This window comes from Vulpes vulpes, chromosome 7, assembly GCF_048418805.1.
Source record: "Vulpes vulpes isolate BD-2025 chromosome 7, VulVul3, whole genome shotgun sequence".
Taxonomy (NCBI): domain Eukaryota; kingdom Metazoa; phylum Chordata; class Mammalia; order Carnivora; family Canidae; genus Vulpes; species Vulpes vulpes.
Genome location: NC_132786.1, coordinates 123,820,957 through 123,833,385, shown reverse-complemented (window position 1 = coordinate 123,833,385; position 12,429 = coordinate 123,820,957). Strand labels below are relative to the sequence as shown.

At 39.2% G+C, this 12,429-nt stretch overlaps 1 protein-coding gene across 1 annotated transcript in view; it reads right to left on the bottom strand.

The window, feature by feature from the left end:
• KCND2 (potassium voltage-gated channel subfamily D member 2) overlaps positions 1-12,429 on the bottom strand; it is a 474,833-nt gene that overhangs the window by 125,169 nt on the left and 337,235 nt on the right. The window lies entirely within an intron of this gene.

The window sequence follows — 12,429 nt, the reverse complement described above, 5'->3', positions numbered from 1 at the left end:
TATCTGGGAAAATATGTCTACTCGATTTGTAGTCCCTCCCGTAACCTTCGTCTAATTTTTATTCTTAAAGTACACATTGCTTATGGAAAATTCGGTTGTTTATGAACATTAATCTTTAGAGAAGAAAACCTATCATCATTTGAAAATATCCTATAAATTCTGATGGTAATTCCAAAGGAAGTTTCCAGAAACACTGTCAATAAAACTAGCGTTTCTGGAGAAAATGTGCAGCCTCCTAAGGGGATTGTCTTGAAGGGGAAAAGCACTGGTTTGGATATGTAAGTTCTGATAATGTTGATAAAATTTCTGCTATGACAACATGACATTGTAAAACACTTAACAATAACCAAAGGAAAGGAAAAAACCTTCACACTTCTTGGGATATATTCCTAATGCTGCTGTAGCGTTCATTTTATATGATTTAATATGACACTTAAAATAGTCTCTCAACATCCAGCAGGTCCCCAGGCGAACACTCCCGTCACACCAAACAGAAGAACAGAGAGAATTGTTTAGGTGTAGGTGTGGATGGCTGTCAACCGACTCGGAGATTGGGATGGCATCGCTCAGCCCCTTGGCCTTCACATGAGTGATGATGCTTCTGGTTCTGTGGACCTTTTCAGACATCTCAGATTTAACATGGGCAAGGCATAACCTTAAACCCGTCCTTCCCATTCTTTTACTTTTCCATAAATACACTTTTTTGCTGAAGCCAGAAATCTGGGATTGCTCCCTTTTTCTAACCATAGACCTCCGAATCATCAGCAATTGCTCTACAAAATATAATCTCAAATCCAGCAATTCCATTTCGTGTCTATTTTTATAAGCCTACTTCAGATCATGCATCAGTCACCTCCTAGCCTACTTCTCCTTTCCAATCACCTTTCCACAAACCATTCTTCCCATAGCAAAGGGATCCTCTTAACAAACAAATCTAAGCACAGGGGTTCCCTCACGATAATCCTTTATGTTGCAATTTATTTCCCTCAGAACAAAATCCAGTCTTTGCCATGCCCTTATACAGCCGTGAGCGATTCACCCCCACCCCCTCCCCACCACCACCTTGTTTTTCTCTCCACATCTTTGAACCTCAACTACGCTGGTCCCTGAGTTCTTTGAACAAGCAAAGCTTCTTCTTGGCCCTCTGAAAATGATCTTCTCGTTGGTGGTGTTGAGATTCCCACTCTTCACATTAGCTGAGATACCAACTTCTTAGAGAGCCCATTCTTCACCAATCTATTTATATTCTCCTAGGTTGCCCTCTATTCTGCTTGTTTATTTTCTTTCCAGCATTAATTCAATTTTCTTTTTTTTTTTAAATCTACCCCGCAACAGTAGAAAGTAAACTCCATACAAGAGTCATGTCAGCCTATTCTATCAAGCTCTAGCCCAGAGACTCTGGAACCTAACGGGTACTAAGTCATGTGTTGAATGAGGATCACTGCTTCTTAGCTGTATCACTGTAAAGGCTAAATGTCCACCTCTTCCGTGCCATTGTGATCTCCACACTCTTTTCCTGTCACCAGCTTCATCTTCATGACGCCAACTAGAAAGTATTATAATTTTGTTTTCCTCAAAATATTTATGTTTTCCCTAACCCATAGAATACAGACAGGTACTTAGATGAGAGCGGCCCTTGAGACTCTCCAAAATTCCCCAGGGTTGTCTCCATTGTATTGCACCTCCTCAACAATCACGTACCTTGTTTTCATCCCTAGTGACCTACTGAACTCATTGTTATCCAATACAGTAATATCCCAGATATTTCTCACCAATAACCCTGAATGTGTGTTTACTTCAACTCAGTGAAAAACACAATCTACCTGGCCGATGTAGAACCAAATTCCAAGAAATAAGAACTCCCTGAATTTTTCAAGTCCAAGGAATGCCAGACATTATAACACGTTATCCCCCAACATCAAGTAGCTTCAAGGAAAAGCATTCGGTCTTGAGAGCAGGAAATGTTCCTTCAGAAAAGGAGTCCGTATAGTTTGATGCAGTTCCAGATCATGCCACGAAACTATAATATGAGGAAACCTAAGCCCTGGAGGAGCAATTATTTGCTACATTTTACTCTCTCTATTTCGTAGTACAAATAGCAGGGCAGTTAAAAAGTGATTTATAAAGAACTGAATTCTGGTAACCACAGGCAGGATTTACAGGAGAAATGCTGAAGGAAACAGCAATAAACGACATGGAGGAGATCGTGGCCATGGGGAAGAAACAGCAGCACTTTAGCATCTTGTCACTCGGAGATAGGGCTGCCCCCCATCAGGTTAGAGCACACCCAGGAAAGCTACAAGGGTCAGCCTCCAGGGACACAATGGGTGTGTTGCCCTGGAAGGGAGCATGTCTCTTGTTATTTATTTGCCCTTTAAAAGAATAACACATTGGGCTGCTCCACTAACATTACCTTCCTGGGCTAGGCTAGCAAACATCTCCACATAAGAATATCTTATGATTAGATTTGGCCTTCAGAAACTGAGCCCCTCTCAGAGGGGTTTGCAACCTTTCTGCCAACCCAAACTCTGTTTGTAAATGATCTTGGAGCCCGGGGAGCCTGGGCTGCAAAGTTGGTTGAGCATCTGACTCTTGATTTCAGCTCAGGTCTTGATCTCAAGGTCATGAGATTCAGCAACAACACCCCCTCCCTCCCCAAAACACACACATGATGGGCTGCTCCTTTCAGTGGGGATTCTGCTTCTCTCCTTCACCCTCTCAGTCTGCCCCTCTCCCTGCTCACACACATGCCCACTCTCAAATAAATAAATAAATAAATAATGCTTTTTTACAAAAATAAAAATAATCTTGGAGTCAGGTTCCAGAGGAAGACTATTAGTGGCAATGCCACTTTCTTTCACTGTTGATTCTGGTGACTCCTCCTGTTTACAGATTCCTGAAGCAAAAACAAAGGACCGTGAACATGTCCATGAGGCATTACAGTACAGTTGGAAGAAAAGAAATAGAGTCATGGTTGTAGGTGCTCACACGGTTATTACTACAACTATCCAGCTGTGTGAATTTGGGTTGGTCTTTTTTTTTTTTAATCACTTAAGTTTTGAGGGCCTCTCCAATTCATCTGCACATGAAGTCTTATTTACATATCTTACATTCTCTTTCTTACACTGAATTTTATGAGTGTATGATAAATGCATTTAAATTGTCATTGTGTGAGTTGTTTGAAAAGAAAAAGCCAAGGTGTGACACAGTAAGTCTAACACTTATTAAACTTCTCCACTATGTTTTCTCCTAGGTAGAGAATGGTAAACATCTCCCTCTGGAAATTTCTTTGAAGGCTCTTGTCTTATCCCAAAAATTATGCAAATGTTGTAGTTTACTCCATAGCTTATCCTTGTTCATTTTAATATAAAGTGATAGATATAAGTAGACAAAAGAATCGATACAAAAACATTTGCACCATCCCTCTCCTATGATGTTGACTATCTCCTGGCACACATCAGGTTAGTAAATGAAGTTTCAATCCAATGTTCATCACATTTTAATTGAGTTTAGGTGGGGAACATATAAATGTAAGTAGGAAAGGAATATGTGTGTATGGGGAGAGGGTGTTGGGAGATAGAATCCAGAAGACTGGTGGCAAAGGAATTGAATGAAGCACCAGAGTTGTACAACTGCAAATGAAACTGGATGAGGTGAATTTTTAGTTCTATAGACTTTATTATAGATGAAGGGGCCCAGAGGTTCAAATGAAGCAAACCTCAAAATGATTCTCCATTGGAGCACTTTGTGCCAACTGTTTAAAGCACTGGGCTTTGAGTATAATCTTTTCAAATTACTCCAACAAAGGTTAAAATGCTTTATTAGAGATTTGTTTATGGTTAGAATGCTTTATTAGATATTTGTTTATCTAAAGATCATTTTATACACAAATAATTTTTAGACTCCAACAACAAAAATAGCATACATCTTATAGTTTAAATGTACTAGGAGGTGAAATGTGGAATTCAATTTTGGTTAGTTTCTTTATAGGGATGTAGGAGCTGCCTTTCAGGGATTTTAACAATCAAGAAAATATAGAGAGGATTGTAATTCTAGTCCTGAAAATGACAAAGGACCTTGTAAGGAAAATGAAGGACCTGCCTCTTCAGCCAGAATTTCCCCTCTACATCACGGATAAATTACACGATGGTAAAATTTAAGGAACAATTCAAAGTATAGGAACTTGTTCCTTGTGGAGGAGAAATAGAAAACAAATGCTGAATCATAACTGTCTTTAATTATGTAAATGGTTGCAATCTTTTTTCTTGAGGTTTTATTTGTCCCGCTTTCCACAGGCACAGAGTTAGAGCAACTGACCTTTTGAGTTTCTGGAGTATGCCATTTTCCTGAATCACTGTCTAATAGCTGGTACACGTCCTCCAAATCCAGATGATCCCAGAAAACAAGGAATTGAAATTAAGCTAAATATTCAGTTTTCTATGGTACAAAGTGATGAATACCTCTCTCCATTTCCATGGCTGTCTGTGTGCCTTTCCTAGATTCATATGCTTACTCTTCTGCAATGAAATTTATTTGAATTTTTTTTTAATTTTACAGTGCGATTTTATAAAATGATTTATGATATTCAAGGAAGGCCTGAGAACAACATGCCATCCCTTTTCAATTCATCAATGGAAATTTGGTTAATAACTTTCTTCAAATGCCTAAAAAAGTAACTGAATGAGACCCAGGTAATTATAAGTACTTATGAGTTTATCAAGCTTCTTATACATAAGAAAAGATGGGCTGGCTACCAGAATAATTAAGTATGCAATAAGAAGCACCTCATTCTTTTTAGGAATTAATCTCTAGGATTGAAATGCATGTTTCTTAAGCTTTGTAGTTCGCCAGTGACCTATGGATGACTGTAATCTCAGTGCGTGCATACAGTAAATATTCTGAGTATTCAGTGTCATGTTGTAAAAGGGGCCAAATTAATGATTTGAAGGATAACGTGAAAAAGCGTAAGAGAAATATACACGTCTCACATGAAAGGCACTAAAGCAGACACGGCTGTCTTACGTTTCCACATAGTCCTCCATAATTTATTTAGTACCTTAGGAGCACACCTCAGGTGTTGTTTCCTCCACTGCTGAATGATCCTTAATTACTTTATTTAATGGGAAATACTACTTTACACAAAATAAGTGTTGTGAGGGGACGTAGCTTGGAACCAGAGTGCAACATTAGCGCTTTATTTCGTGAACTATAAGTTTAAGTGTTTGGGCAGAAGGGATTTGAAAGACGAGTTATGGGGTTTTTTCCAGATACAGTTGCCTGTTCAAATTCAGCCTGAGTTGTTTGTCGATGCTTTATATACAAATACAGGGACAAATTAGCAACCGCGCAACAGCTCTCTGTCTGCTCATCAGTAGTAAGCAATTCACAAGACATATCTTGGAAAGAGCGAGCTGGCGGCTAACGGTTCCGAAGAGTGGATTGGGAAAGCCGCAAGAACCAAGTCTCTGCATTCATTGTCGATATGGCACATTGCAGAGTCTAGAGAATCCGGATTGGCGGGCAGAAACACACCTTTGCCGGTAAGAGAACATTCGACAGAGCTGTTACTGCAGAGCCTACCCGTGGAGTCCAGATGCCGTGGGCCACTCACGTCTTCCTACGAAACATCCTCTTCTCTTCTAGTCTCTTTGGATGGTCTTTCCCAAGGAAGCACAGGCAAGAGCCCTGGGAGGGGCCCAGGGTTTCATAACCTTTGATGATACTCTAAATATCATTGAAAGGATGTCCTGAAAGGTCACTTTATCAGGAGACTAGTCTTGGAACAGAGTCTGTTTTTCACCTTTTTTGTGGAGAATGGAAAATGAAATCTTTTTATATGGGTATGTCTCAGGCGTTAGTCTCCATATCCCTGCGCATCTGTTCCTTTCTAATCTCACCTACTCAACCACGGTTTTTTGGACAGACTAGAGTTTTAAGGACAATTCTCTCCACTGCTCCTTTTACATCCTTTACCCCAACTCTAACTAAATAAATATTATAACATCCACTCTGTCACATCCTTTCACCGAAAGTGCACTTCTGTGCTAACCTACACCCCCTGAGAGGGGGCACCAAAGAGCAAATGTTCCGTAGCTGGGCCAGGGGAAGTCCTTCTGCAAGTTACTGGGAAAGGTCATGTTCGCTTCCTTTAACTTCCTTTAGGATTCTATTTCTTAATACAAACAAAACTGCTTGCAGCTTCCCATTTCAGAAAAGCCCCAAAAGATATGATGACAAATGATGTGTGTAATCATCAGGCGCTATCCGCCAACCGTGTGGAGTTTGCTCCGTACCGCAGCAAAGAGGAACCAGGTATTAGTGATCAGGGCAGTCTTGTCTCTTCCCCCCTTGCATTTAATGGCTGGTTCGTACTTCTAGAGGGCTGCTGTAGGCTGTAGGCTGTCGTATTTAGTAAGCAATTATCTTCTCTTAATGATAGAAGTAAGACTTGGATCGTGTGTGGTTTCTTTGGGATAGCAAGATGGGCGTTTTCAAAACTGATGTGAGGAATGACTTTTGATAGATGTGAAGGTGGAGTTGTTCTAAGAACAACAGCTGTGTGGGTGACGAGACCAAAAGGGCAGGCTGGTTCATAATCTTGAAAATCTACACTTGCCTACGTAACCGAGTGATAAAACAGGTGAGCAGATGAGCAGCATGCTGTTAATGTTCCCCTTCAGTAGGAAGATACGCATTTTTTAAAAAGGGAGAATGCACCTTCTTTAAAAATGACATAAAACATGGAATGACTATGGAATGCTCTGGAAGTCATTAGTTTCCTCATGAATAGTGATTACACAGTATATCTAAGCTGCGTTTATTTCAGGGCAGGTGATTGATGTTGCCTAGAGGGCCTCACCTCTCAAGCATGGTCTGCAGACCCACAGTGCAGACGTCTCTTGAAACCTGGTTTGGAAACTCAGAATCTCTGGTCCTCCCCCACAGAATCTGGGATCAGATTCTGCAGTTTACCAAGGTCCTCAGTGATTCATGTGCATATTAGGGCAGGATAACACTCGTTCAGGAGATTCTTTATTTCTTCTTCCCTTGGGGCTGGAGGTGGTGAAACCCAGCTGCCCCACCTAGAACACGTGGCTCCAGCGCTATGAGCTTTTCAGTTCTTGAACAGAGATCTGGCTTCTTATTTTTAAAATGTTTCAAAGATAGTTCTGTAATCCTCAGGGAGCCCAAGAAGCACAGCTGGTTCACCTAAGAGGTGCCACTCAGGCCTGCCTCACCTCCTTTCAATATCCTTTCTGTACCGTCAAGGGCAATATAGTCAGACATCTGTAGGATAGTCACACATGCCATTGAGTATTTGGGGTTTTATAAGGAACAAATATGAGAACATAGCTGAAAGCACTCAGCACCTCATAGGCACTTGAATAGATACGTGTTATTTGTGGGGCAATTACTGTACCCTCCCCAAAGTACTGCAAATAGCATTGCATAGTTAAGTACTCAGTCATTCTGCTTATAGGAGCAGGATGTGAACTTCATAAGTCCACGGAGGATGACGTCCATACCACTGTTCTTCATTTATGGTTAGAGGGTGCCCGGAAAAAGAGCAGCTCTATGGGCGTGTGACCTGTGCACCTGTCCAGGGCCCTGTGCCTAGAAAAGCCCCAGTTGGTTTAAAGCTCCAGTGTGGCTCTCTTGAGATTTTCAAATAATTCTTGTAAAACAGGACCTACACTTTCATTGTGAAAAGTATGTGGCCGGACTTGTGTGGAAGTGGTAGTCAGAGCCAGCTTCTTAAATTCAAACCAGAGAGTCTGTTCTTCTGTTCTCTCACTGCAAACACTTTAGATAGGAGCATTCTTCAAAACTGGCTTTTGTTCTGCAAAATGTGCATCACCTGCATGTTTCAAAAGTTCACAAAACTCAAACATGCAAGGTTTTTTGTTTTTTGTTTCGTCCTACATGGCAATTATAGGAGAAGAGTGGGCAAAGAGCCAATATATCCACACTACTGTTGACCCTTGAACAACACTGGTTTAAATTGTGTGGCTCCACATACACAGATTTTTTTTTTCAATAAACACAGTACTGTAAATGTATTTTCTCTTATGATTTTCTTTTCTCTAGCTTACTTATTTGTAAGAATATAGTACATAACACAGGTACAAAATATGTGTTAATTGATTGATGTTGTTGGTAAGGCTTCTAGTCAACAGCAGGCTCTTAGTTAAGATTTGGGGAGTCAAAAGTTATACGTGGAGTTTTCACTGCATGGGTGGGTTGGCGTCCCAACCTCCACATTGTTCAAGGGTCACCTGTACATGCATTCCTCTCCAACTCACCATATATTGCTGTAGTCACACCAATGGTCAGTTTCTGGCAAAGTCTCAGTAACTCTGACTGCTAAGAAATATTTCGTAAGTTCCCAAGGCTACTCCAAAATAGTGTGAACAGTTATGTCAGAGTTGACAGAGTGCTACGCAACCCTCTCCCTCTCATCAATGAACTGAAAAATGTTGGTTAGCAATTTTAGTCAATCTATGCTCTAAGATATCACGGGGAAATGGAAGCTTTTTTAATTATACAATCTTAGTCTCCCTCAACTTAATAGGCTATGGACACTATCAAAGTTCTCAAGACAGTGATTTAGTAGCTGCTGTAGTATTGCATTCTTAACTGTGCAAGAAAAAAAAAACCCAGAATATTATGAACTGCTTTGCACGACCAGCAAAGTGCTGTGAATGGTGATTCACCTACTGAAAACCAAGGTCATATCCCAGCCTAAGGAGGAAAACAATCCCACAAAGAGCCAGATTTTCTTTGTGTAACAGACAACCAAGCCATGTAAGTTTGACTCAGAAGGCACACAACCTAACTGGTCAGGTACTTTTTTTTTTTTTTTCCTTTCTTTTTCAAAAGGAGGCAATTTAATCATGAAAGCCAACCTGGCCTTTGGAAGTCTGGCAGATTGACTGTGCTATGTCAGCCACTAGTTCCAACTGTGAAGGAATTTTTCAACTTCAAGTGTTTTGAGGAGTTGGTGGCCATATTTAACTTTAACCGTTAAAGATTACTCATCTTCCTGATGCTGTGTTAGAGTGAATAAGGTGCTGGAAATCATGTCATTCGGGAGGGCTTGGACTAAAGAACAGATGATTGTGGGAAGCCCAAACAGGTGCCATGAGATGGTGGAGGAAAACAAGGGAAAAGGACTTTGAAAACTTTAGTGAAACTCAGCCTTGAACTTCTGGAAACAAAAGATGAGAGAAAAAACTTAATCTACTGTGCTGGGATCAGAGGCACCAGAAATTAGGCTTGAAAACCAGAAGATGCCACAACAAAGGAATCTGTGAATAAAAAACAGGGCAATGCCCTTAACCCTTCTAGGAGCACCTGGGTGGCCCAGTTGGTGTAGCAACCAACTCTTGGTTTGGCGCAGTTCGTGATCTCACTGAGCTCTGTATCAAGCTCCCCACTCAGCATGGCATCTGCTTCAGCTCACACTCATTCACTCAAATAAATAAAACATTAAAAAAAATCCCTTCTATATACTTGCTAATGGAAGACATGCCTGGATAATCTCTGTTGTGGTGTCCTATTGTCCGGGACTTTCACTTGTCCCTGTTCATGCAATAATAATATAAGATTATTGGTTCTAAGAACCTCTGGAAAGCAAATAAATCTAAAACAAAAAAAGTCTTAAAAAAAGTCTTATAATACTCAGGGGCTCATGCCTCCATCCTTTCTTCATCCTGCATTCCATGTCATTTTGGATTTCAATTTATAATTTTCTTTTTTTATCCTGCTGTCTTTTACTCTAATGCTGGGTTACATCCATTTACACTATATCCTCCCATTAAATTTCTCAAATAGTTACATGAAAATTTATTTTTCTGGAGAATAGGTCTGATCATGCAATCTTCAACAGTCCCACGCCTCCTATAGAGAAAACGTACCCACACCCACACTCCTTAGATTGACACTAAATGTACTCTTTTGCCGAGGCTTAGTCTTTCTGTAACCATATTTGTCACTATTCTTCAGTGAGAGTTACAGCAGAATAGACCCCCTTCCTCTTTCCTGGCTAGAACTAGTGTTTTCTTAACATCTATGCCATTGTTCCTACTGTTTTCTTTGTCTGACATTCTCTTCCTCCATCTTGCGTATTCCAATCCTACTCATGCTTTGTCTGAATGGCATGGTCTCTGTGTAGCCTCTCGCACTTATTCTCTGACAAGAGAGCAATATTCCTTTACTCTCTTTTTGGAAAACTCATTAGCTGTGTCTTTTTTTCTTGTACTTACCATGTTTAACATGTATTTTGGTTATGCACATCTTACTTATCACACTGGGGATAATTTGTACTTATTAATTTTGTATCCATTAAAACGTTTATCACAGTGCCTTAAGCATAGAAAACACTGAATAAACATTTAAAAGAATGAATATAATGAATGAATATTTAGCTAGGATAAAGGGATAAACAGAGATAAATAGTAATATGAGGGTAGACAGAACTAGAAAAAAAGGTGAGAGTCTGTAGGTTTCTTACCCTACACGTGTTTTAAATTGAATATTTAGGAATATTCAGCATCATATATTGCTGATAATCATATATTCATCATCAATCCTTAAGATTGCTTTAATGGAGTAATATCAGTGGAAATGGCAAAGTAGGGCCTCTGAAAATCTTCCCTCCTTAGAAGCAATGATAACACTGATGAAAAATTGTCAAAATATATTTTTCAGAATTCTGGAAGTCAACCAATGGCTTGCAGCAACTTATGAAGCATTTAGTCAAAAAAAAAAAAAAAAGGGCTGAATCTCCCTAAAAAAAAAAGTGAGCTTTGTCATATTTTAACTTGCCCTATTCTCATTTCCTTTTCTCTGGCTCCACAGGACTCTAATAGCTCTATAACCAGAGTGAAAGCTAACAGCCTGCCAGGAATGTAAGGTCAGTTTAACATATGAATATCAATCACTGTAACACACAATATCAATAAATAAGGGATAAAAACACAAGATCATCTCAATATATGTAGAAAAAAATCTGACAAAAATCCAACACTATTTCATGGTAAAAACACTAACGAAACCAGGACTAACAGAAGGGAATTTGCTCAGCTTAATAAAGGAAATTTATGAAAAACCCACAGCTAACATCATCCTTAACAGTGAAGTATTGAAACCTTCTTCATAAGGTCAGGGAGAAGATATTTTACTGGAGTTTCTAGCCAAGGGAATTAGACAAGAAAAAGGAATAAAAGACATCTGAGGTTGGAAAGGAGGAAACAAATCTATCTCTATTTACAGATGATTCTGTACATAGAATACCCTAAGGAACACACACACATACACACACACATCACAATTAGAGCCAATAAGTTCAGTATGATCACAGGAAACAAAATCAATAGACAAAAATCAATTATATTCCTATACAGGCAATAAACAATCCAAAAACAAAATTAGGAAGATAATCACATTTACAATAGCTTCAAAAAGAATAAAATGCTTAGGAATAAATTTAACAAAAGAAGTGCAATCTTGTACACTGAAAACTACAAAACATCAGAGGAAGAAATTAAATACTTACGTGAATGGAAAAATATCCTGTGTTTGAATTGTTAAGATGGCAATACTTCCAAAATTAATCTACAGATTCAACAAAATCTCTATCAAAATCCCAGTTGGCTTCTTTGAAGAGACTGACAAGCTATCCTAAAATTCATAAGGAAGTTCAAGAGAGCTGGAATAATCGAAACAGTCTTGAAAATGAAACACAAAATTGTAGTACTCAGACTTTCTGACCTCAAAACTTACAACAAATCTACACTAACCAAGAGAGAGTTTGGTGTTGGCATAGAGATAAACATATGGAGATCAATGGAATAGAATTAAGAGTTCAGAAATAAACCCCCACATTTACAGTCAATTGATTTTGTATAAGAATGCCACATGACAATTCAATTGGGAAATTAGTCATTTTAATGAGTAGTACTACTTTTCATGTAAGACAGCTACGTATCTCATGTAAGGATGGACCATTCTGCACATTACATACAAAAATTAACTCAATGTGCATAATATCTAAATGTAAGAGTTAAAACTACAGAACTGGGCAGCCCGGGTGGCTCAGCAGTTAAGCACCTGCCTTCGGCCCAGGGCGTGATCCTGGAGTCTCAGGATCGAGTCCCGCGTCAGGATCCCTGCATGGAGCCTGCTTCTCCCTCTGCCTGTGTCTCTGACTCTCTCTCTCTCTCTCTCTCATTAATAAACAAATAAAAATCTAAAAAATAAAAATAAACTACAGAACTCACAGAAAAAATATAGGTATAAGTCTTCATGATTTTAGATCAAGCAGTGTTTTTTGTTTTGATTTGCTTTTGTTTTTTTTTTTTTTTTAGACACAACACCAAAAGCACAGGTAACAACAACAAAAAATAGATAACTTAGATTTATCAAAGT